The sequence below is a fragment of the Mus caroli genome, chromosome 11, assembly GCF_900094665.2.
Source record: "Mus caroli chromosome 11, CAROLI_EIJ_v1.1, whole genome shotgun sequence".
NCBI classification, from domain to species: Eukaryota; Metazoa; Chordata; class Mammalia; order Rodentia; family Muridae; genus Mus; species Mus caroli.
The window spans coordinates 108,014,114-108,040,394 of NC_034580.1; positions in this window are offsets into that span (position 1 = coordinate 108,014,114).

Sequence of the window (26,281 nt, forward strand, 5' to 3'; positions counted from 1 at the left end):
TGGCTCCTAGCTTTTTGTTTAAATATACAAAATCAGGCGTGTATATGTGGGATGAAAGTAGAATCTAAACTGTCAAATGGGGCGGCGGGGAGGGGGGGGGAGATAAAAGGGATCTTCAAAAGTAGGAGAGACAAGAGAAGGTAAGGTATAGAGGAAGCTGCACCCAAAGTCTCATGCACACTGCCATGAATACGTCTTCACGCCACACTCTCTTCTCTCCATGATAAGGTGCGAGCCGTATACTGCATCTGTAAGACACAGAGTCTAGAGCATTCTTGCACAGCAGTTTCGGCATAGCCTGTGTACTGATATAAGGGTTAGCATACCTTATTTTAAATCGCAAAATATTCATGAAAGTTAGTGTATGGGTTCATACCAACATTTGAGCTAGACACTCATTAAAGGTGTGTCTTTTAGATGGCAGCATTAGCTCACACTAAAGAATACAGAAGAACAAGAGTGACAGAGCCAGAAAAAGATGTAGTGGGTATATCAACCCACAATGACATGTGGCCAGTGTGCCCAAGGCACTACCTTTTAGTGGCATCCGGATGAATATTTTTATAATCAAGACTCACATTTCTTACAATGGTATTGAACTTGCTCTGATTTCACACCCAGGTCTGTCACAGTAGCCTTTGGAAACAGATTAAATAGGTGACTGACTGTGTGTCCCTCAGTGGGTCTATAAAAGACTTAACTGGAAAGTGGCAAGTTTAACCAGTCAACCAAAACCAAATATGTCAGTAACTTTAACGTCTTTAACCTTGGTATCTTGTAACCTTGATAGACTTGATAAAACGAAATTGTAATGTAGGTCCCCCATAACCAGTTTTTATTAAGACTTTTATTTTCTAAGTCAAATTTTGATAAAGTCTCATGTTGGATCATTTTGCTGTTGTTATTGTATTGGGCTAGAAAGTTTTATGACTGACCTTAGAGTAAAGAGGTTAGTTCAATGGAGAAACTGCTAGAAACATTCCCTGGGGCTACTTGTGCAGATCTCAGAGCTAGATCTAGGTGATTCAAAACAGCTTTCCCACTTGAGTGTTCTGCACGTGCTATAAATACCCTTCAACGTGTCAGCGACAATAGATTAAACACTTGTTTTCAATTTTCAGGTGAGTTGTGAGACTCCATACTCAACAAAATTTGTTTTTAAATGTAGGTCCTATTGCCAGCCTTCATGTGATTCACTGTGTGGTCTTGGGGAACCAACTATATTCCTCTTATTTTGATTGTCTCTAATTCTAATTGAGATAGCAATATTGAAAGTTAAAATAAATAGACTGTAATGATTCTCTGGAGAGGATGAAAATTATGACAGGATCCCACAAACTGCCTTTATATTGTACATTTAAGTATGAGCACAGGAGACTGCCAACTTTTATACCGCTATCATAGTAAATATAATATTCAGGGGCTAGAGAGGTGTCTCGCTGGTTACAAGCACTGCTCTTGCAGAGTGCCCAGATTTGATTCTCAGTACTCATGGAAAATCTTACAGCCATCTGTAACTCCAGTTCCAGGAGATTCAAAGCCCTCTTACAGCCTCTGCAGGCTTTGCATGCACAAGATGCAAAGGCAAACATGCAGGAAAAAATCCAGTCTATATACAAAAAAAAAAAGCTTAAAAGCAAATACATCTTGAGATTCTTAGAACTGGAAAACCCCTAGAACTCAGAGAAAGTGTTGATGAACAAATCTTCACCTTGTCAGTCAAATCCTTCATGGGGGGGGGGGAGGGCATAAAAACCTTCCCTAGTTGTATAACATTTCTTCCAGGTATGAGCTGAGTTGCTATGAAGAAGTAGAATATCTGTTCCACGATTTCACCCCAACAGTTGTACATTCCCATCCTAGGTATTTCCTCAACATCTATGAAAAAGGATTCAATCTCATCGATATATTCTTTCCTCCATGGAAAGAACATGAAACCCAAGAAAATTTCTAACAATTTAGGAAACACATGCTGATGGTTAACTTACTTAGCTAATGGACCAAACTATGGACGTTGGAACAGAAGCATTCAGACAAACTCCCAGCTCTGTATTCCTATATGTTACTCCCCTAGCTTGCCTCCTAATCACCCCCCCCCAAAACAAATAAAACCACCACCAAAAAAAAAATTAGGGAAAAGCCCACATATTCTTGAACAGTTCTCTGAAATGGACAGGAACTGATCATTTAGAGAGCACAGAGACTGCTTGCTTCATCTTCAGATAAGATCCAGTAACTTAGCCGGGCATGGTGGTGCACGCCTTTAATCCCAGCACTTGGGAGGCAGAGGCAGGCAGATTTCTGAGTTCGAGGCCAGCCTGGTCTACAGGCTGAGTGCCAGGACAGCCAGGGCTACACAGAGAAACCCTGTCTCGAAAAACCAAAAAGATCCAGTAACCTAGAAAAGAGCTATGTCTACTCTTCTTGTCTTCGACACTAGTTTGTGGTTTGTAAGGACTCCACTCTTCTCAAAACCCTGGTCTGCCTAGGATTCCCAATTCTCCCTACCATCTTTCCTGACAATGTTGAAGACAAGGAAAATTAAAAAGTCCCCCTTTGAAGGTGAGAAGCACAGGCGGAGATATTACACAAGCTATCTCTGACTTTCTTAAGCACAGTATCATAAAACTGGACTTCGGGAAGGTTAATAACAGGACCCAACCCAAAGTGTATCGCTCTAACTGAAGAGTTCAGCGTCCTTAATGCCTACCACATGCCCAGTGAAGAACCAGCTAGAAATGAGTCAGGCAGAATAAACAATAGGACAAAACTTGTCTGGGGCTCTCATTTTTCACTAGGACTATTACCCGGGAGACTGTGAGTTGGCTCCTGAGGGTCAAAAGCCAGTAGTTAGACATTACAGAACGCGGCAGAAGGGATAGCATAAATCAAAGGCAAAGCAAAACAAAACAGCCTTTAATCTCCTTGGCTCAGTTCCATCCTGCTTTTATGCTTTCTCTCTTAATTTGTGTTTTCTGTTTTCCAGAAATTTCCAGACAGGGTGACGTCATCACTACATCTTTTAAAAGTACTTTTATAAGTGCTTATAAAATAATTATTGCTTATTGTAAGAAGACCAATAAAACATGATTTTAAAGAAGAAAACAGAGCATTTAAAAACATTTTTTGACACGAACACTGTACACATTTAAGAGGGGAAAGGCTTATTCATTTGGGGTTATTTTTGCATGTGTGTGTGTGTTTGTGTGTGTACTCATGTGAGTGTGTATGTGTGCATGTATGTGTTCATGTGTGTGTGTTCGTTTGTGTGCATGTGTTTGTGTGTGTGCCTGTATGTGTCTGTATGTGTGCATGTGTGCCTTTGTGTTCACATGTGTGTGTGTGTCTGAGTGTGTGTGCATGTGTGTGTGTGTGTGTGTTTGTGCATCTCACTCCTGTATGTGTCTATGGAGGACAGGTGTGGATGGTTCCTCTCTATCATCATTCTGATGCTCTACCTTAATTTTTCAAGACATCGTCTCTCACAAAACCGAGACATCACTATTTTGATTAGAGAGGCTGGTCCATGTCCAGTGCTGGGATTATAGGCAGACACCTCCATGTCTAGGCTCTCATAAGAAGCTAGGGATCTGAACTGAGGTCCTTACATTAAGCGCTTTACCCATGGAGCCATCTTCCCAGTCCCATATACAATTTTAAATCCTAGAATCATAATGTTTCTAATGATGAGGCAAAGGTGACAAAGGGAGTCTGAAGTAATCCCAAACTGGAAATCAGGAGGTTTGTCACCTAGGTATCATCCATGATCTCTAAGTCGATGAAGACCCAAGTAAATCTCACTGTCTCATGGCCAGCTGTTCCTCTTATGGGAAAAACTAAGCTTGAAATACAGTAAAGCTCCTTCCAAAACAAACCTCATTTGTGGTGGGTTATTCTTATTATTGTTGCCACTGTTATTAAAATGATTACCATATTATATGATGTGTAATATGCATGTGGCAAGGACTGAGATATGAGCAACATTCATAACATTCATAAATGTGGGAACATCATGGGATCTCTAACTTCTAGGTCCTATACACTCACCAAAGACCGAACTTAACAGCATCAGAGGGGTTGGCTGTGATATCTTAGGGAACCACTAAAGGCCAATCATAGCAAGACTTGTAGTTGGTTTTTACTCATGCCCAGGGTGCATTCTTTGGATTGGAATCCATTTCCATGGCTGAAGGGAGAGGGTCACTGGTTCCCCCATAGCTCTGCCTATAGATTCAAGCAACTGTTACATATAGTAAAAGCTTTAAAAAAATTAACAAGGACTATCTGCTCAAGAGACGATGAGAGGATAATGGGATCCCTTCCCAGCCTTTCAACTAAGATCAAATGGAGAGGGCAGTGCACCAATTGTCATTCCAAAGAGGCGAATCTGCCTGAGAAGGGGATAAATATGAATAATGGTATATTTGCAACTATCTTTTATTTCTGTTTATCTATGCCATTTTTTTTTTACACTGATGAGTCACCCTCTTAGGAATGAAATGAGTACATATTTCATCTCTTTTATTTTGAAAATGGGATCCAAACCCTTTAGCCACAAGGGCCATGCTTGCTAGAGGAAGAGGAGATGAATATTTTGGGGAAACAAAAGTAGGTAGAAGCCTTAGGGTACCTGCCCATCCCTTCTGCAAGCTTCAACATGGCGATATGCATGAGGTCCGGTGGATAACTGGAAATCCCCATATGTCTAACAGTCAAAAGTATTCCCCTGGCATGCTAGGGAAGAGTGAAGTCATATATATAAGAAACATCTTACTAAGAGAGTCTATACTGTCCTTCTTACACCCAAACTCCATAAAAGCGCCTAACTCTAACTTCAAGTAATGGCCACTTTTCTATATCACATGCACATACTGCACAAGTGAGCATATGTGTGCCTGCTTATTCTTCAAGTGTGCCTCAAACACAAAGGACCAAGAGAAGATGATTTGGGTGTGGCCTCCCAGGTGTTCTGGATACTCATGAAAATCACTACCTGCTATCTGACCTCTTTGCCCTCCTCCAGAATCTCCCTAGAATTTTGAGTTTCAGATGACTCCCCTTTTGCATCAGCAGGATGTTACCACGGCTCTGTGTCTGCTGCCCTCTCAGGATTTTACTAAAGTGGAGATGAAGGGCAAAGATCACAGAAACCTCTGGGAAAGTAAAGAGATTATGCTATAAGATTTAGAAAACACTTGAGTTCCATATACTATTCACAGCACCCTGTTGCAAGCCCTGGTCTCTTCAACGTGGGACTTTATTTGATATGATTTTTTTAAAGGCATATCTCAAAAGTCATGTTGAATTTTACTCTAAGACTGTACTGTCAAGAGAAAACTATGGTTGTAAATTCTCATCATCTAGAATCTCTAAAACTAAACTTTTAAAAATGTATCACAACTGCTTTCATGCTTAGATTACTTAAATAATTATGTTGGGGCTGTTTTATTTGGCTTCGAAAGATTTTTTTTTTTTTAAGAAACATGAAATGTCTACTTTCAATGAGTTCATTCATACAGTAGCTATATTACATCCAGAAGACAACATATTTCCCCCTCTCTGACTCTTACACCCTTTCTGCCTCTTTTTCTGGCATTTTCCCTGGACCTTGGAGGATGTGATACACGTGATATATCAGTGGAGACATGGTTTTGTCTTCTTCAGTGGAATGGCCACTGATCAGTTCCCTCTCCTCACATAAATCACCTCCCATCATGCTAGAGCAAGAAGCGCTAGTGAACTGAGTAGATCGGAGACAAAACAGAGACATAAGATGTAGAGGAGAGCTTACGTGGAAGAGAGATTTTGGTGGGAGATGAAGAAGTGTCAGAAAGGCATTTCTGCAATGCCTAATTTTCATCTTTAAATATATGTTGAACAATAAAGGGCTTTTAGGCAGTCCCTATCAGCTGCTTTGAGGTTCTGCTCTTCTTTCTAAGTCCTAACTCAGAAGGACATATCTTTCTTCTGTTTTCTACTTTCAGCTGCTGGTCAGAACCTAGGTATCCCTTTGCCGTACCCCAGCTTCTAGACTCTTTCTCTGAAGTCCCTCTCCCTCCTTTGCCATGCAGCTGAATGTCACCCGCATGACAGGGTGCCACACCTAACTCAAATGGCATAGTCCCCTGCTTCTTACTTATGAATTTATAATAAACATCTAACTCCCTCACCAAAAGTTACTTTAATGCCTTGTTTCTATCTTATCAAGTCTGTATGCTACTAAACATTCTCACCTCCATAGGTAGCTACATTTCTTAGCCTTTGTGTAGTCACACATTTCTAAGACTTTTTTCTAGAATTGCATAAAAATATATAACAAAATATGATTATATCCACCTTCCACTTCTCCTTTCTTATTACTTCAATATCACTTTACTCTCTTCTTGTCATAACTTCATGTTCTTTTTTTAAAAAAAATCTGACACACTAAGGTCAATTAGGTTGAACTGGATAATTCCCAGCCCCCTCCTTTTGTGGAGGAGCCGCTAGCAGTTGATGGCTGCTGGGGAAATGAGAGTCGTTCTTTTTTGAGGGCACCGGCTGGTTTCCATGATCTAGTGGATGTTCCCATACCTCTTCATTTCTTTTTAGAAAAGTAAAATCTATTGAAGATATGATTCGGTGCCTCCTATTTTTATACAAATGGTACCACGTCAACTATCTTGCATGGACACATCTCTGGCTTTTTATCAGCCAAAGCTTCACAGCTTTCTTTCCATACAAAGCACATGACGCCTCTTCATTTTCTCTGACAGCTCTAGAAGATTGTCCTTGTGAAATGACCATTCATTCAGCGAACACCTAATGGAAGGCTATTTGTAATGAGGATATTTGTATGTTCAGAAAAAAAATATGTGACCGTAGATCTGGAGATATCCCATGTAGATGTCTAGGTTCAGCTGGTGGTACACAACTAAAAACAGTGACGTCTCTCCTAGGATGGATTAATAGCCACATAGTTCAGCAGTGACGGGTGGGGCTCCATGATCCTCTTTGGCATAGTCTATGACTGTTGTTGACAGAAGGACCTGTCCTATGAAAATCTGATACAGGTAACCACAATTGTTGTGGATTATGATGATAAAGGTTCTTGAGGATGGCGTTTCCCAGCCATTGGCCCCGTCTTCCAGCTGAATGTACTTCCCGTTGTGCTTTTGACACAGAATCGCTTATTAGACATTAAGTGTGTCATTAAGGTGGGCTGGAGAATAAGAAGTCCCCACTGAATCCCCCTTTCTCATCACCTCATTGCTGGGGTGACAAGCATGCACTACCACATGCAGTAAGACCCAGGGATTGAACTCAAGTTCTTATACTTATACACTAAATAGTTTACCCACTGATCCTCTCCCTACCCAGTTGTAGTATTCTAAACCCTTGTTGAACATATGTGTTTCAGAAAAGTTTCCAGGATTTCAGGGTGACTTTTTTAAGGGGGACATATGAAAGGGACATATGTAATTTCTACACACTAGAAAGCCATACCTCCTACTGATGACAGTGTTCACTGGCTTTCCCAAAAAGAAGACAGCTGCCCCTCTCCCTCACCTCATCAAAAAGTACCAGTCCATCTCAGGGAAGCCAAACATTAACACAAAAACCTAAAGAAAGAATAATAATGTTGGCAAATTTCAGTTCCCACCACTAAAAATCCACAAGTTAGTTTCCAGGTATTTTTAGTTTATAAATTATGTGATTGAATGGCCATTTGTGACACAGTTTGAGATCACTGTTTTTCAAGAAGCAGTTATTGCCATATGCTGGCAATGGGCTGGTTCTTAGGAAACAAAGCAATTGTGATGTCTGAGTGGGCATAGATTTGACTTCTACATAGGCTTACTAGGTTTCATCAGCAAATCTGCTATAGATTTCATCCCCAGATTCAGACAATTTCATCCTGGGGAATGTGGATCAAGGGCAGCAGAATGGATCGATGGAACTAGACGTCTCCATCAATGGCCTTGGGTTGTGAGCTAAAATGCATGCCCGAGCGACTCTAACTGGATTCATCTGTGCATGAACAGAGTGGTTAAAACCTCTACGCGGAGATTTCCTCACATTTTCTCAAGTTATTTAATGTTACCGTAGTTTATATTGACGAGATAAGAGGGTATCCGTGCATAAGTCAGTCTGATATGTTGATTGATTTTATAGTGCCTAGGTGATGTTTAATCACTAAAAAACACTGAGCTGAATATTTCATCTGATTAGTTTTCTTTATTTTTTTCTTTCTCTTAAAATATACAGTTAATAGTAGATCTTATTTTGGGTACCTTATAATAAGTCCTAATCTTTAGCTGTATAGAAACCTAAAAGTCAAGTGTGGGAAAAATGCAGACTCAGTCATTCCAAATGATTTGTTTCTAGTTAAAGGACTCTTTTAGTCTATGTAACCCCTATGACCCGAAGTCACTATGGAAAATAATAGTGTAAGTTTGGGGCATTTTAACCAAGCAAGAACGTGATTTCCATGGGGAATATTTTTTCTAAATAGAGAATACATTTATTTCCAAAGAATAGAGAGATGCCTCTAAAGCCTCCCTCATAAATGAAGAATATAGATTTCATTCTTAGCACCCCAACTACAGAGTACTCTTGGATAGAGAGGAACTGATCCCCCCTCTTAGAATCTCCTTCATCTAGGAAGTTTACAAATACACAAGATGGCTTTACAATTACGTTATTTTGCATTAATAGCCATCCATACTTTAACTCTCAATGCATAGAGGATATTAACTATAGCACTACTGTTTGTAAATAAAGGTCACCAGACACTGAGATCTGACTTTCTGAAATAAACAATCCCGTGCTTCCTCCACCTTATGTTTGTTCAAGTACAGCACTGCTTAATGGTGAAGTTTGGTGATCACAGAGAACCAGGTAGATTTTTCAAGTAGTCACATGGGGATACATGGATGGAAACTTTGAAAATTCCATATGGTTTGTTCAGGCAGAACCAACGATTTCAAAATGAACAGTGACAGATCAATTTTTAATGGTTACTCTATTATTTTTCTCTATTATGAATACTACTTTTTAGCAGACCATGAAAATTATGTTGACATTTGAAAAGCATGTGATTAATTGTAACGGGACTAACATTCTGAGTGGAGCCTGTACCCAGGAAGGTGATACCAGGCAGGAGCCCCGGTTTGTGACATTGTTGGCACGCTGCAACACTTCTATTTTATTTTTTTAATCGACTGAATGTTAAAGATCTTAGGTGTGCCAGTGATGGATTGATAAACATCAGAGGCAGAAATGGCTATGGGGATGCTGCTCTGAACACAGTACTTCATTCAGCTAAAGAAAAACCAAAAAAACCCAGTCTCATTTTACAAACGCTACTGAGCAGCCAGCATGGTCCATATTGCTACCCAGGCTCGAAGGACCTATCTATTCCTCCAGTGTCCAGCTTTTAGTATTCTCTCAGCGCTGATAGATGGATCCCTCTGCATCATAACACCATCACTGAAAGGGCCTGTGGGGAAACTGTAGTTTTAATTCTGCAGCACAGGCCTCTTGCTTAAACTGGATTCTTGAATGGTGATGCCCAACTGCAGTGATGAACAATGAGATAAACTTTCTAATGGTAAATTGTCCAGATAAGAGTTAAGGCTTGTGGGTTTAGGAATCTATGTGAAGTTTAAGAGACTGCTGGTTCTGGATAGCTGATCTACTTGCTCTAGTTTCTTTGATATTCTCTCCATTTTTCTTAACATTCATAATCATTTAGTGTGTGTGTGAGCGTGCGTGTGTGCGTGCATGGGCGTGCATATGCACGCAAGAGAGAAGCAGGGCTTGTGAGATGAACCACTATGCTGCTATAATCAGATATACCTTTGTGACGTTGGGTCCTCCATCACCCAGGTTTTTAAGTTGAACTCGGGTTGCCAGGTTGTGTGGCAAGCACTTTTATCCACCGAGCCATCTGTCCAGTCGCCGCCACTCCATTTTTGCTTTGACTCAAGAATTTGAGATGTGGTATTTCTCCAGAAAGCAGAGCCTTCTGAACTCACCCATGCAGGAGTCAGGGTTAACATGACAAACTTGATGAGCACCACATTCAGACTACCTTAGTCAAATGATGTAGTATCCGCCAGGACTGTAAAACTCAGCATTTTACTCGGTGATTTAAAGAAGAGATAGAGAATGGAATGAGTCACTTGTACAAAACTGGACAGAACTGGAGACAACCGTGTCAGGTGAAAAAGCTAAGTCTCATGTTTTCTCTCAGTTTTGAGAACTAGAAAAGAAAACACTAGGACCCAAAAGCCAAAGGGGGTGACTTGAAGGGTGAATGGAAAGCAAAAAGGGAGAGGAAAAGGGAAAATAAGAAGAGTAACAATGTATGGTAATACAGTATGGATGTTATCAATAACATTATAACGGCATACATCATACTGTACCACTATGTACACTACACTGAAAATATTCCCTGTAGTCTGGTACAGCCATCCATGTGTATACATTATTGCCTTTTAAGATCAGCAAAAGAAAGATAGGCAAATCTGAGGTTGAGTTTCTATGACCCTAAAAGTAAGAATGTCAAGGGGAAAAGTGACATGTATTTATGTAATCGAACCCTTATTTTATCGTCATGAGTAATTTCTGTGTTTGCCACCTGCTTTGGTCCTTCAATATTTAATGGTTCCATAATTGGGACTTGCCTATTTCTTCTTACGTTTTTTTTTTTTTGTGATCTTTCAAGATGAGTATGAACAGAAAGCTTAATGGCTGCATATGGAAGGAAATAATTAATGAGATTCAGAAGGGTTTAAAGTTGTGTTTTTTATATATTGTTTATGGACACTACAAATACCTATATATATTAAAGGGTTTTGAGATGTATTGTTATCTGTATGTATCTCTGTGTGAATCTATACAATGTGTATGTCAGATCCTATAGAGGATAGAGAAGAGCGTTGAATCCCTCAGAACTGGAGTTACAAGAGAAGAAGAGCTGCTGGTTACTGGCACTATAAACCAGATCCAGGGACTCTGAAGAACAGAGGGCACTCTTAACTGAAGGGCTGTTCTCCCCAGCCCCATGATCCCAGATGTTTGTTTGTTTGTTTGTTTGTTTGTTAGGTTGGTTGGTTTTTGATTTTGGTTTTATAGAATTTTTGTCCTAAAATACTATATAGTGCTGTTCATGAATGGGCATTATAGCCAATGTCTAGATTATCAGGCCTAATAAATCCTCTCTGGGCATCTGAATGACTATAATTATTGTTTGCCCCATCAATAGATTACTGGAACACATGAAGAGGCAGGTCCTACAGATCCAAAGAGGAGGGATCACCATGACACAGGGGAACACCAGAACACCAGAGAGGAGACCCTGTGAAGATCCAGTACTGATGGTGCAGTGGCCTTGAACCAGACAAGTGACTCATTGCAATGAACATTCGCAAGTACAGATGTGTGGACAAAAGGGTATAGTGTGGGACACAAGGGGATTTTTTTTTTCTTTTGGTGGGGAGGTTGCAAGAATGGGGGTGGCTACTCATTCTACCCCAATGAGTAGAATTGGGGTGCGTGATATGTAATTCTCAAAGAATCAATAAAAAGTTAAATAAGAGGCCAGCCTGGTCTACAAAGTGAGTTCCAGGACAGCCAGGGCTACACAGAGAAACCCTGTCTCCAAAAACCAAAAAAAAAAAAAAAAAAGAAATCCTAATTTATTCTATTGTCCTCAGAATGTGTGGATGGTTATACTAGGAGATAATTTAGATTATCCTGGCTTACCATTTTTGCCTGAACTGTGCATAAACTTCACACACAACTTAATATCCGTACCTATTACTCTTGTGATAAAGATCTAAAGATCAGACATGATAGAAAACTCTCTGAGCCCATTCCAAGGACTCTAGTACTATTTAATGACACAAGAAGTCCAAATCCTCGGATTCATTGAGTTAAAGGTCAGCTACTGTTAGTGGGCTTAGCTCCTACCCTGACTGCCTGGGATGGGTGGTAAGGGAGTGTGTCACTGTGATGTTCTCGGCTCTCTTTTGAATATCTAGAAGGCTGTGTTTTTCTCTTAGAGATTCAACCTTCCATGTTCTGATTTTTTTTTACTCAGTATTTTCCATACACCCTCTCCCTGGGCAGCCTGGAAAGTCATCAGTGGTGTGCATGTGAGAGTCTGCTTACACAGGATGCCAACAGATGGCAATATTTTATCATTATTACCCAATACCGAGACCCTTCATCTGTTGACACCGGGAGCCCAAGGAGTCGGCTCTTTGGTGTGACACATGTCACCGAAGTTTCACCCCCCATTAACCGTGCTGTTGTTTGTGATTGTTAAGCTGTGTGTCTCACCGTGTGTCACATTCTTGACTTCTACAAGGGCCCATTACTAAGTGGCATCTGAGCCCTGTGACTCATAGAAGGTACCAGGCTTGGAAAAATAAACACTTGCACATTCGGCAGAGATTAGAGCCACTGGCTGGTAGGGGACTGGATGGCAGTTCATGGAAAAAGCCGTTTCTGTGACTCATCAAGCCTTCTGCTCTATCAGTGCACTGGAAGAAAGGCAGAGTTACCACCATGGAGCGATGCACATTAGCAAGCACAAGGCAAACCATCCTGTCTATGGCGAGCAGGGCTTGGTCTGTGGAACCAGAAGATATGAAGCTGATATTCCAAACTATGAAGAAAATTTGTGACCTCAAAATGAAGATTTCTGAAGAAGACGTTTATAATTGTTTTATCTATTTCTTCAAGATCTGTTCCTTACCTATCTACCATTCTCTTTCTTGCCTATCTTCCTATGCACATTCTCTCTGCACCTCAAATCACGTTCTTTTCTTTGTTCTGTTACTGTTCGTGTCCTCCATCCCTCTGCCTCCTCCCCATAACCTTCCCATCTTCACCTATTTTGGTCTTTCCACCTCCTCCTCAGTCCAGACCCATTCTCTTCCCAGCATGCCTTGCTGGACTTCGATCCAGGAAAGGCATTCTGCGTCTTCGGGGTTGGCAGCGGGGGAACAGGATGATCTTGCCAATACCACCTACCCAAGGAACTGAATTTACAAAGTGAATCCCCTCCAGCCACCCTGGGCTGTAGCCACTGCCAACTTTATAATTGTAAGTCGTCTAATGGTTGAAACTGGCCTGAGACTAAAGAAATTCAGGCAGATCAACGCTCCAGGTTGGGGTTTGGGAACGTTTTGGGGTTTCTCTCTGTACATGCAACTTTGGAGGCTGTATTTCAATTCTTGATCCCCTTTAGCAATTTGGCTCGTTTTCTGTTTGTGCTTCTCTTTTATAACATTTTTTTTTTAAGAAGAGAAATCTGACTTTTTTTTTCTTCCAGGAAGGGAAGAGCAAACGCCGAAGCCGAAGCTTCCACTAACCGTCTTCCCCAGACCATCTACCCTACTCACTAAGGGGTCATGACCACGTAGTCAAACAACCAAGGTCAGGGGGGTAGAAAACAGATGGGGACCAATGGCTTGCAGATCCCACACCTTCTTTTAAAAATCTGTTTTAAAAAAATAGGTTTCTGTGAAAGAACATTTCCGAAGGTGCCTTTATAAACACTCCGCTTGGGTCCTGGGCCTCTAAAAAAGTGTTTTTGTGTAGGGCATTTGCTATCCAACAAGGTTTTATTGAATATCCCTCCCACTTGTTGTTGTTACAATAATCCATGCTGATTATAAACCATGCTCCATAAAATGTCACCAAACACATCCACACCAGGCAGCACCACGGGGCAGACTCAAGCCGGAGCGCCTCGGACCATAAAACGTAGACCGCCAGGAATACGGCTACCATTTATTTCCCTGCAGTGGGCTTTCCCTCTGTCTCTCTCTAGGCAGATTTTCCTTGTGTTGAAAGGGAACCTCTGGTCAAAAGTCAGCAAGCAAAGTTGTAGAAAGCTTTGATAGTCAGTGAAGTGAATCATGGCTACACATGGCAGCCGCATGCACCAATGGAGCCTCTTGCTGGGCGGACCTCCCTCGAAGAAGAACATCCCCTGGTCATCAGTCAAAGGGGCCCCCAACAGTTAGGTGCAGCCAATGGCTTCACCAGCTCCGCTGTGCCTGGGTCCCAATTGCCCTTTTTCCACAGGTATTGCTAAAACAAATAGCAGACACTATTTACTGGGTGTGATGCTTTCAATCGCATTAATCTAGCCAGTAAAAAAATTTATGGCTAATAAAAATTCCACCATGACATGGCTGATTGGAGGGGAGGCTGCAGGATGGAAATCCAAGCCACGCCTCTGCCCCTAGCTAGGCTTGTCTCAAACGCTGGAAGGAAGTAGGAGTCCGGGAAGAGAAAGACAGAAAAATCTCTGGGGTTGTTAAAACTAATTCAAGGGTAGATGGCTAAAACTCTTAAAGTGTTTAATAAGCCCAGACTCTGCTGTTTGATTGACTGGACACCTACCCTGAAAAGCTACGTGGGGGACGTACAGACATCGTCTTGCCTTTAGTAGAAAACCACCCTAAGTTCCATCTAGTCTTATGATCACACGATTGTTTTCCTATATTAAAACACATATTTAGAATCCAATCAGCTTATTAAAAAAAAAAAAGCTGGCGTACCTACGGTGGGTGCGCCCCCTGTTTGTCTCTCTGGATTGATGCCAGTCGGAGCTGTAGCCCTGAAATATCTGTCTCACCCCTGGCTGGCTTATGCTTACTGAACATGGCTTCAGAGGGTGTTGACGAAGATCTCTTAACACCGGTGAGTCATCCATCCCTTTCCCAACTGAGAGACTCCTTGGTTCCCAGAGTCTCCAAACCCTGCCTGCTCCATGGTTTCTCCCTTGAGTGGGCAGCTGATCCAATTATTTATTAATGATCACAGACCACACACAGCAATGAGGATGTTATTTTAATGAATTTATATTGGAAGTCCTGCCGCTGGGGCCGAGGGCTTGATTAGCTTATTGCGGTTAATACTTCAAGTAGCTTATCCAATATCCATTATCCCATTCTTTCATAGTAATAGAACCCCAAACTTAATCCATGTGGCAATATGCCCAGCCAAAAGACTTGATTTGCAAACTCCCATATGCTAAGGGTGGCCAATAAGGTGTAATTTGGAAGTGGGGAGGGGGTGTCTTTTGAGAGATCCGGATTGGGCAGCAGTACTTGAGGCATGGGCTGGCTCTTTGGTCTCAAAATGCCTTGTACTTTCCGCGGAAAGTACAAACCCAATGACTGAAACTCCAGCTGTCACCTAGAAACATCAGCGGACATGCGGGATGGATGTAACCTTTAAGCATGGAGTTGCAAAGAGATTCCAGGGCTAGCCTGCCTTTCTGGTGACCCCATTCCAGAGTCCTGACCTCTAGGGCACTTACTTCAGGATTGTTCTCATTCAAAAGAAGAAAGGAACTTTATTGATGTTACACGTCCTTTCGATGCTAGGCTGGTAAGCATAATCAAGGCCCTAGAAGTAGAAAAAATATTTTCACCACCATGACCTGTGCTCCATAATTAAAGATATAAATTTCTCATTTATATAAATGAGAGGAAATCAATCTCATTTATTTGAAAGGGGAAGAGGACATCAGAAGCACTCATGTGGAGGTCAGAGGTCAACTTGCAGAAATCTGATTTCTCTTCTAGCATGTGGGTTCCATGGATTGAACTCAGGTGGCCAAGCTTGGCAGCAATGACCTATATCCGCTGCACCACCTCAGTGGCCGCAACAATCTTGATTTAAACATAGCTGACAGTGGGATGTACTAAATTGATGTTCCATCAACAGCCAGAAAGATCTCACTTTTGTGTCTGAGGCATCTCTGACTTTCTAATGATGTGTGTGACCTTAGACCAAATTACTTACAAGTGACCCCCAGTGTTTGTGACTGAATAAAACAATATCGACCTGCTAAAACTACTGTCAAGACAACAGAGTGTTATTTCAAATAGTTACAGTAGAGAAGGGACACAAGAAAGAAATTATTTTTAAGTATGTATTTGCATTTATCTGCACTTACTTCTTTGTATGAGTGAGTATATGCCTTATGTGCAAGGGTACCCTCAGAGACCAGAGGATGATACAGAATCCCCTGGATCTAGAGTGAGAGGCATTTGTGATGTGTCAGGCATGAATGTTAGGAATCAAACTCAGGTCCTCTGAAAGAGCAATGCTAGGCACTCTTAACTCCTGAGCCCCCTCACCAGCCCCATGAATAAGAAATTGTGTTCTCTTCTGTCTTGTACCTGTTAGTTTGAAAGTCTTAACTTGGAGTGTAGGAGATTTTGTGCTCTGCATCCATCCTTGAAAACAAGTTAAGCATCTCTGGACAGCAAGCATTTAAGCAACCCTTTCACTTCCCTGGGTCCTCAATTATTTGCCATGACTTTCCCCCCTAACAACTTCCCTTCTTCTCCTTACAAAATGGACACAGCATACAAAACTAAACTGTAAAAAGAGCCAACCAGGTAAATGAAACATACACCCAACCTGTCTTCCCCATAGATGTTTCTTAAGATCATTACTTCATAAAGGCCAAAGAAAAATAAAAAATAATTCAATTTAGCCTGGAGATATGGCTCAGTGGGTAAAACGCATGTCAGGCAAGCATGAGGACCCTAGTTCAAGGCTTAGATTTCACATGTCTTATCACCCCAGAATTTGGAGGCAGAAGCAGAGAATTACTGAAAGACATCAAGCCAGCTATTGTGTAGGGTGCTGAGGTGAATGCCAAGAGACTCTATCACAAACAAAGTAGAAGGCAAGAGCCTACAACTAAGATCGGTATTTGCCCTTCACGTGCATGCTGCACTTATATACAGGAACATAGACACACAGATCACAGACACACACACACACACACACACACACACACACACGCATGTACACTCACCCACATGCAAGTAAATGATTTAAAAACAACCATCTTTCTCTAAGGTCAACCCTTGCTTTTCCTTCAATGCATATTTACTTAGTTAGACTATGGTGTCTCTTCCTCCTGGCCACAGACGAAGTCCACAGTCACCATCAGGAATCCCTCGCATTCTCTGAAGTCACAAGCCGTTGCTCAGTGAAGTGCTGTGTTATTGCTCAAGTGTCAAGAGCACAACCCATGTCTCAATCACACATGTAAAAGCATGGATTCGGATCCATGCAGCTATGTGACCATGGAAAATTAATTGACATTAGTTCATTAATGATATTTATTTTAAGATCAAATGAGCCAATGCACAGAAAGAAGACAGCATTAAAACACGTAGAATGCTCATCACCATGTTGGTCATCATCATTATCACCGTCTCCTCTGGTAAATAATTGTGCCTCACTGTTAGCAGGAACTCTAGAACTCTGTCGCCACTCCCCTCATACCCAGCAGAAGTTTAATTTCAAGGCTTGAGAAGGACAAAAATTTGACTTATTCAAGTCTTCTGTTTCTTATCTCTCTAAAACATGTGAAATGATTTCCTTTCAAAAGGTCTGACAGAGCTGGTGTGGCTTGTTTGGTAGCTTGCATGTCTCACGTGTAACAGGCTCTTGCTTCAAGCCCCAGCACTGTATAAACTGGTGTGATGGCTTCCATCTGTGATCCCAGCACTCGGGAGGTGAAAGCGGAAAGAGGAGCAGTTAAAGTTCATGTTCGCCAGGTGTGGTGCTGCACGCCTTTAATCCCAGCACTCTGAGTTCGAGGCCAGCCTGGTCTACAAAGTGAGTTCCAGGACAGCCAGGGCTACACAGAGAAACCCTGTCTCGAAAAAACAAAAAACAAAAACAAAAAAAAGTTCATGTTCTACTTCATAGTTTGAGGCCAGCCTGGGAGGCAGGACACTGAATTGCAACTCTCTCTCTCTCTCTCTCTCTCTCTCTCTCTCTCTCTCTCTCTCTCTATATGTGTGTGTGTGTGTGTGTGTGTGTGTGTGTGTATGAGATTCACCAAAATTATATATGTAAGAACTTAGGAAATGTTGTTAGTTGAGTCTAGATTATATTTGTAAACAGATATTAATTTGAAATTCACCATAACTAGCTGCTGTGAAACCTTGTTCTGGGTTGCTCATATACCCTCTGCAATGGCTGCCCCTCATGCTTTTAGGGAAACTGCAGGATGCTAAGTTTGTTAGAAACCCAACACAGGGGCCATTAGCAGTGGTCACATCCATACCCACAAAGGTAGTTATTTTTCTTCAGTTATATGTTTTGCTTATTTCTATGTCTGGGAGAGAGTGCATGGTAAGGGAGGTAAAACAGAAGAGAAGGAAAAGCAGACCCAAGGGAGTAAGTTACACTAACAGTCCCTGCTTTGTTTACAAGACCTTGCCAGGCCTAATTTGAGTTTCAACCTGGCACCTTGCTGCTGTCTGGAGGTACCACTTGAAAACCACACCCAGGCCTGGGATCCCATGGTACAATAATAGTCCCTTTACCTTCTTATTTCTTCTACCTCTGACATAAGAAATAATCCGAGACAAGACCTCAAATTAACCAGAAAAATAAAGTTTATAATGAACAGTTTCAACCTGATGACTTGTGGCATCTGGAATCAGGACGGCCCTTCCTTCAGAGCAGGAAGTGGTTTTGCTAATGTGTGTGAGCCATTTCAGGGCAAGAAATGGACAGTGGGAAAACAGTACATATTCTTTCTCCTTTGGAGGACAATGTAAAAGAGTGGTTACCCCGGAATTCATGGAAGAAGGCTTTCACCGAGGAAGAAGAAATATTACAAATTTTTCTTTCCCTGCTGAGAGCTCAGAGCCTCCATGTACAAGAGTTGTGCCAAGAAGACACCCCTTTTCAGACTCTTGTGGTTCCCCTCATGGCACTTATCTAGAAACTTCAGCTACATCTGAATTTGACTTTGATAAAGACTTGACTCAGGAGGCCAGGCACTGCTTGTTAGAGACTATCCTGAACTGATCAACTGATCAACAAAGAAAATCATCTACAATCCATTTCTAAGTAAGGGTGCCATGTTCAAATGCTCTCCTGATTTAAGAAACTTGCCATGTTATTAGCCCGTAAGAATGCTAACTCCGGTTATTGAGTAACGGCGGGAGTGGTCTACTTAACTCCCACAACTAAGTGGAAAACTGGGGTTAGGTATCATTTTCTTCCACTATAGCTGTGGCCAGAAACACCAGGCACAGCAAGTCTGTGTTGCTGAGTCACCATGGTATTCTACAGGACTCTGACTTTGCCCAAAGGAGTCTTATTCTGTTCAAGAGGCAAGTGAATGATGGTGGAAATTGAGAGTCCTTCTAGGACACAATAGAAATGCAAAGCAGACATAAATTGCCATTCTATTAGGAAAGAGATAACCTTTAAGCCTTTTGGGCTGGTGGTTTGGTAAGTGACTCATGGCAATCGCAATTCACCTGAGGTTTCCCCTTCACTGGTGCTTGTCATTCCTCTTCTGCATACCCTCCCAAGACACCCACACAAAACCAAGCATCATCTCCTCTGCCAGACAGGGACACTAGTGACCACATATCAAACGAGTTCCATCTGTAATCATAGCTTCGTCTACAAGTACCAAATGGTCTGCAAGCGTCAGCAAAATACTAGACAGGCCTGGCCTTGGTACTGGGCTGGCAGCAGAGGTTGCCCACAGTCGTGGCAGCCTTACCAAGTGAACAGTCTCACTAGCTGAGGAGGTCTTAGATGGCCAGTGCTTTCTGAAGCAGGACTGGAGGAGACAGCAAAGACACAGGAGGCAGAGTGAAAGATAAGAGCTGTGAGATAAGGACTATTTTTGGTTCCCCCCAAATACAATTTTATCTTTATAGAAATGTAATATTCTGAAGATTTGGATTGAAGCCCACTCATTCCTCCAAGGGATTACTGTTACAAAGATCTCTGAGATTTTATGTTAAAAGAGAACGTAACAGAACTGGAACTTTTACCACAGTCTGGGGGTGTAACCATCCATGGGTAACAGTGCCAGAGAATTGAGAAAAAGTGTACTTGCCGTGAAAAACTGAACACTGAGAAGAGGCCCTGGAACGTTTTTACTCTTAAGTATAGTTTAATTGTTAAAAGTGCTGGTATTGAAGTGGGCAACATGGCAGTGGGTGCCAAAAAAAAAAAAAGTGGATATGGTTTTGTAGGTACTTGAATACTCCTTAGTAGGCTCTGTCAATGATTGCCCTTCAGTTTTGCTATTCTGAAAGCAAAGACCTGGTTAGTGTAGTGAAATGAGGTCAGAGAAAAAGAACAAGACAGAGATCTTAGTGTTAAAAGTAATGAGTCCAATAACCAATCTCTAGTGGATCTAAATGATCAGGAGCCCGCACCTTTATTTGAAGAGGTAATGGACACCTTTCCATTTTTTGATAGTCTCCTCTAGAAGAAAACTTTCAGGAATATAAGGACAGTTTGGTTGCTAGATAAATGGAGGCATTTTACATGTAAAGTCTGGTAAGCCTAAATGTGAAGCCTTGGGTTAATGAATTAATAGACATTTGGGAGGACAATGGGAAAGGAAAGATTGACCACAAGAAAACTGTCCTGTGTTTCAAAGACGTTTGTTTAATCTCTCTATAAATAATCCTTGTTTCTTCCATCTTCCCCACTTCACTGCTGGGCCAAAGTTGGTTCCCTGAAAAGGTTAATTGATTAACACATTTTTAGATAAAAGAGGAAGGTTAAAATAAAGCCAAAGTACATAAAGTTTTTGATTTGAATGTTTTTATTTCATGGAGCAATTCTAGGCATACCTCTAACCATTTAGCACACATGCTTTGGAAATTGCAAAGCATAATGCATTTTAAAACTCAAATACCTGTTAAAGGCCCACACTGCTAGCTCTCAAGTTATTATTCATGCTTATATCTTAATGGGTTCCACAAATCACTTCTTTATTTTTCCTGGTGAATACTGCTGATGCTTACAAATGAGTATCATTTACCACCACTACCACCACCACGGCCCCCACCCACCACCTCCATCACCTCTTCGGGAGCCAGAGCCCAAAGCTATAAATATAACATACCGCTGTTAGGAGGCTCCCTCTCTGCCTTGCTTCACCCCCCCCCCGCCCCCCAGCACGTAATGGATTTCTCTTTTTACAGTTTTAAAAGAATCAGTTAATCATTGGGTCACCCATGATTTGAAAGTCTTTCATTTAAAATCATTAGTCTGAACACATTGAAAAAAAAATACAAAGAGCAAGTAAATCAAGAAAAAAATTACAACAGGTTTTTATGGAGTATGGGTGGAAAGGAAAAAGTGATCTAGGCTTAATTATGTAGGCTTAGTCATAAGATGCAGGAAGCAGTCATTTTAAAAAGCCCAAATGGAACTGTGTTATATATGTGTGTGTGTGCGTGTGCGCGTGCACGCATGTGCGTGCACATACACACACATACATGCATACACATATATTGTGTGGTGTTAATTTCCGTCACATCATGCTGTGTGGGTTGCCGTGTACAACTTCACCTTGTAAAGCCCTTCATGTTCAATGATAGAAATCACACTCTCTTGGAAGGCTCAGCTATTTCAAAATACTTGCCTGCATTGTCATGAGGGAGGAGGGCTGCACAGGTGACAGATGCTGCAAATATGTTGGGGGGGAGGAGGGTAAGAGAAACAAGATGACCTGATGAGTCTGGATTCCCTCTTTCTCAGTATATCTCTTTTATGCCTGCTTGCTGATTTACAGGCTTAGCTGTGTTTTAAATGTCCTAATTCCAACGACCTCACAAGACCATATATTTTGAGCACTTCTTCTACAGCTCCAGTCAATCCTACCCACTACAGTCAAGTTTCTCCTTCCACCATTGAACAGTGGTGTCTCTTACACTCAGTAGTCCACGGGCCCAGTGGGCTTTTCAATCCTGCCCACTGTTTCAGCTATCCCATAATGGTCTCTGTCCCAAAATTGCGGTACACATCCTAAAGGTGAACTTGTGAAGAGATATGAACGCTTTGCTTTGGAGATTGAAGATACACTGCAAAAGCCTCTGTCTGTACTCTAGTAAGTGATAAAGTACCTTTGACTCACACCTATCTCTACAAAAAATGTAGGGCCATTCTGTAGGGCCATCCAAACTTCTGGATACTGTGAATATAATTTGAGAATAATGCCAATGTGTATTCTTTTGGGGAAAATAATAATAGTGTTATTATTTCAGTCAACATGTCCTATATAAGCCAATCCATACATTTGGATAGTAAGATGAAAAGTCTAATATGTCAATCAAAAGGGCTATTTAGCAAACAAGAGAGAGGTATGCATTGTGTATACACATGTATGATATATGAGCATTTGTTCCCTACATGTATGTGTGTGAGTATAAGTGCATGTGTGCTTGTGCATATGAGTGTGAGCCTATGTGAGGGATTTACTGTTAATAAATAGGCACACATAATTACAAGCCCTGGCTAGTCAAAAGTCTGTAGATCAAATTGCCATCTGAAAATAAAGTTAAAACATAATGATGTCACAGTCTTAAGCCTCAAAGCCACTGAGCTGTCTGTAGGCAGGACACCCAGGCAGAGTTCAGGGTTACAGTCGTGGCATAAGCCCTTCCATTTCAGCAAACCCTACTGTGTGCTCCATTGTCCTTCAAATGCCCAGATAAGGCTCATTTGAGTAATCAAGAATGTCAACATCTCATCACAAATGTCAATCACATCTGAGGAATAGCATGGCAGCATCTACATTAGTGTTTGAACAAAGCCTGGCTACACTGATACTTAAAAGTAGTGTGTCAAACACAAATGCTTTATCGCTCACTAAGATACAGGTTCTGGGATACAACCTTCAAGACCAAAGCCTCCTTACACAAGCCCATGATCCAATAACCACCCACTGGTGGGTATAAACACCAAGAAAGCTACAATTTTATTCCCTTTCAAACATCCCTGTTAGGCTGAGCTTGAGTAGTTTTTCAATCATGTGAAGCTTGTTTGGAGGGAACAGAATGACCATCTTGGTCCGGGAATGATAAAACCAGTGCAAGGAAACTTGTGAAGCCCACCTCCAGCAGAAGGATAGGGCATCAAGTACGGGATGGGCTTGCCATCCCACAGTCAAAACCTCTGACTCATGGTTGTTCCTGTCTGTGAGAACTGAGGGAACAAAAATGGAGCGTACCCTGAGGAAAAGGAGGTTCAGTGACAGGCCTAAAGTGGGATGCAGCTCAAGGTGGGGTCACAAGGCCTGACACTACTACTGAGGCTGTGGTATGCTCACAAAAGGGGGCCTAGCATGACTGCCCTCCAAAAGGCCCAACAAGCAGCTGAAAGGGTCAGATGCAGATAATTGCACCCAACCAATGGACAGAAGCTAGTGACCCCTGTAGTTGAGTTAGGGGAAAGCTGGAAGAAGCTGAGGAGGAGGGTGACCCTGTAGGAGGACCAGCAGTCTCAATTAATATGGACTCCCAAGATTTCTCAGACACTTAGATTAGCAACCAGGCATCATACACTAGCTGATATGAGGTCCTCAACATATATACAGTGGGGGAACTGCCAGGACTGAGGGCTAGGAGCATCAGAGAAGATGCGCCTAGCCTTCAGGAGACTGGAGGCCTCAAGGAGTGTAGAAGTCTGATGCGGTGAGGGATGGGGAGACTGGGGAGAGGAGGGAAGAGGTCTGAGATGTGGAAAAGTCAGAGGGTGGACTGGAAGGGGGATAAAATCTGGAGTGTAAAATAAGATTAAGTACTTTTTTTAAAAAAATCACACACACACACAAAAAATGAAGAAAACAATGATATCACTTCAGGATAAAAATTACCCCAGGAATCAGCATGCATGTCATAGGGTTCAGTCTGGGGCTGGATGCAGAAACAGACTCTTGTTTTTCTTTCAGATACACTGAAAAATTCTACTAGGATGACTTGAACAGTTATATGAGGCTTAGTAGTTTGAACACCTGACGTCAGTAATAACATGCGAATGTCCTGCAACACTAGCGGATTGCTATGGGTAAACTAAAGGGCTATCTGCTGAGAATGGTAGAATTAGATTAACCTCTCATGGTTCACCTGCCCAATGGCCTCAGGACTTTCTGGGATCTACTTGAAAGAGCTCCCTCTCAAGGATGTCTACTCTAGACATGCATCCATGAGTTCATATTGCAATCAGATCCCATGGAAAGGGGCATGCATATTTAAAAAGCAAGAACTTTAATGTACCCAGAATACTGCCTTAGGTAGGAAGTGCTTACATCATTTCTCTCTTTTAATATCTGGGATGTTTTCTGCCGTTGAAAGCAAAACTAAGGTCAACCAGTTTTATCTCTACGTTAACTGAATACCCACACTGAATGCAAAAGGCTGTCAGTACTTGGGCTGTGTTTCAAGTCCTTAATCTCTTCTCAACTCTCTTTTTATGTCTTTCTCTTCCCCCCTGGGTAAACGGGGAATCCCCAAAGGAAGTTCAAATTTCACAGGACTGAGATCAAAATTTCCTAACTCTGTTTCTAAGTCAAGCACTCATCGTAAAACCCCCAAGAATGAAGTGGTTAGAATTAGACCTTGCCAACCTTGTGAGTTTGAACTCTGTTGGGGTGTGCATTGAAGAAACAGGAGTGTGATCGGTAATGTAAGGTAACTTTCGTCAGCCTAGTCAGCCATAACTATCAGTAATAAATTTAGTGTCTGTCCGTGAAATCGCATGCCCTCTGAGGCTATATGCCAGAGAAGAGAACCAGGGGAAAATGAGGCATAAAGGAGGAGATGAAGGATAAAAATTGAGGTGAGAAGTGTCAAAAGGAGAGCCACTTTCATGCTGTATATTATCTGCAGAAGGAGACCTAAGCAAAAGTAATATTTTTAAAGTGTTTTAGCAGTGACCTAGATTACTAACCTTGGCCTTTGGATGCAGACATACCAAGCCTTGGAATTTATTCCAGTTTCTTAAGTATGTCTTCATCAGCCACTCTGTGTTGGTTTTCTTCAGTAAGAAGGTCATCAGAGGCATATCCTAGAGTTAATTAAAGGAGATTAGGGACAAGATACCCATCACAATGCACAACGTAACAGGGGCCTCATTAAAGGGTGGCCCTGCTACTATAATTAGACATGAATTTATGTCTAAATCCTGACTGTGCTGTTTAATCCTCAGAAATTAATTTTTTATAAAGGCATAACACACAACGATACAGAAGGAGTGAACTGGACTCCAGGAAAGGTTGTCTGAGTCTACAAAGCTTCCCTAATAAAGGCTGGGAATGATAGCTGTGTAAATAATACGGTCGTAATAAATATTATAGCCCCAAAATGTGTCTAGGTTTTTCACTGGTAACATAAAACAGTAAATATGTACTTGTTATCTCTATGATCTGATTAGATGGATTCCTTAATTTAGGAGACACTTGACTGCTTCCATGGGTGAAAGACAAGATTGTTCCATGAGGTCAGGGGTGACAGGGCAGAGTTTAATAAGCATATCAGGCTGGCAGGAAAAGGAAATGAACAGTTGTCACATGCATCCAAATTGTCTTTAAAAAATCATATAAGATAGTCTTCTACTACCACTTTTAGATCCTGGAGGCTCTGTAAGAAAAAAAAATATATTTTCAAACAACACCTTATTATTTATGACTTATTTTGACCAAGAAGGTAGATAAAATGGGGGGGGATTGAGAAAATTTGAAAATTTGTCAGTGCTCTGAGTAGCTGACAGTTGGATGAGTACCATGGGAAGATAGAGGCTGGGATAGGAATAGTTTCAGAGAAGGGAAAACTGAATGCTGTCTAACAGGGATAGGTGACAGAGCAGGGTATCGCTTGGAACTGTTGCCATAGTAATAGGAGAGCAATAGTAATGGGAAGAAGGCTCGCCTTACCCGGGGTTCTGGCCTGGGTTGGTCAAGAGGTTTTGGAAGTGTTGTTTATCTGAGTGCCCAGAGAAACAACACGTCCATCAATCTGGCTTCCCGGGGAGTCTTCAAGAAGGAAACCATCTTCTCCAAAATAATGTTGCATTAACCAGGGACTCATCCCAAGGTGAATGATCCAACCATATAACTCTCCTCAGCTTTCAAGAATAGAACATGAGGCATCACCTCACATGGACCCTGGATGATGGTGATGTTATAGTGAACCAACAGAAGCAGGTTAAAATTTTACAGACTGACATAGTGTCTTTTCTCTGGAGTGATTTCTGGACAAACCTCAATGTCTTGGGCAAAATATGGAAAGTTGTTTCTCTGCCCTTGTGTTGAAACAGTTTGTAAAACAAACAAACAAACAAACAAACAAACAAACAAATAAGTACGTTTAATTTAAATATGCAAGGCCTTCTTAGGCCAATGTATTCTATTGTCTTATGTGATGTATGAATCTCTGTGAAGATCAAAAAAAAAAAAAAAAAAAGAAGGAGG